The following is a 1,580-nucleotide window of genomic DNA, read 5'->3' as shown; positions in this document are numbered from 1 at the left end:
TCATAGAAAATTTATATAAAAATTATCATAAAATAATATTATTACTGTAATTTCCTTTTATAATTCAAGGAAAAAGAATTATTTACTTAACATTCATTGTTCATCTTACATAATGTACTTCAGTAAATAAGTATGTATCTATGTCTGCAAATGTTAAAAACATTTGTTTGCAATAATAAATAGATAATTGCAAAGAAATAAGTTTTTTAGAGCCATTAAATTAAAACCCTTCTTTGTTAAGAGACAAAAGTAACGAAGACCATTCTCACGATATGTTTACCGGTATATCTATTGCTATTCTCAGAGGGAGAAAGAAGTCATAAAAGAATACAGTCATCTTTGTCCTCTGTTACTACTGTCATATTGATTAGTCCTGATTACCAGGAGTAGGGAGACAGTACAAAAAGTATAGAGGCAAAAGTTCCGGTCGTAAGTTAAGAATTAAAGATAGCATAAGAAGGCCTATGGCATTTGATAGCATGAATATGCCCCCCATGAACGTTGAAAGAGGGTCGAATATAAAAGATGTGTTCTGTGTAGGAATGTAAAATACACTTTATTGAAAAGGAATAGTTGCTTTTTAACACGAAGATTGGATTTTATGGGTGAGTAAAATGTAAAATATCAATGAAAAATGATTTTTAATCCTTAAACTTTTACCCTTATAAATGCGTCTCCGTTAGTACTTTCGTTGTACTCTTTCACTGTTATTTGAATAAATTATGTACTAGTTTTTTCAAATGTTTAAAAAGTCCAAAAAAATTAGGTAAATTTTTATAATTTTGTAATTTCATATAGCGAAAAAAATTTTTTTCAATATCATTAAATATAGAAGAATGTTAATTATCTCTTCCGCTATTTTTTTGTGTATAATTACAATTTACATTGTTTTATTACCTCTTCTCCAATGTAAAATAACAAAACTTAATCGATACCGATTAACAACGAATCCTATATATAATTAGATTCTAAGTTGCATAACGCACAAAGTAGTCCATACTAAATTTATATATTCGAAATTATTTTTATTTAAATGTTTTTGACACATTTCTGCAATATAGAATAATATAACACACAACAAAATTTTACTAACGTAAATTATTGCATGCTTTTTATAATACTTAAGGATAATATACAATTCAATATTGAACAAAATATATTATAGGCTTTGTATCAATATGACAATACATCGCAAAGTGAAATCACAAATAAAGCGTTTAGCTTCGTTTGAAAAAAAATTATTAGTAAACGAAGCGATGGTCCACGTAAAAAATGGAAATTACCGTAAAGCCCTGTGTCTGTATAATAGAGTAAGTTTTTTTAATTTTGGAACACTTTCTATTATGTAGCTAGAATTGTAGAAAGTAAAAAATCAATAAATTTATCACGCTCGATACATAAATTCCAGTTCATTTGTAACGCCATTATTTTTAAATAAAAAAATGAATAATAAATGTCATCTTTAAAACTTAATATACAAAAAATACAGGAAATCAAATTTATCAATCGAAATGGTAAAAATAAAATCTAATCATTTAGTGATTAATAGATCTAATGAGAATTACTAGTTTCGCTTACTA

The sequence above is a fragment of the Habropoda laboriosa genome, unplaced genomic scaffold, assembly GCF_001263275.1.
Source record: "Habropoda laboriosa isolate 0110345459 unplaced genomic scaffold, ASM126327v1 scaffold32, whole genome shotgun sequence".
In the NCBI taxonomy this organism is placed as follows: Eukaryota; Metazoa; Arthropoda; class Insecta; order Hymenoptera; family Apidae; genus Habropoda; species Habropoda laboriosa.
The sequence above is the reverse complement of the archived record's forward strand: the minus strand, read 5'-3'. Positions refer to the sequence as shown.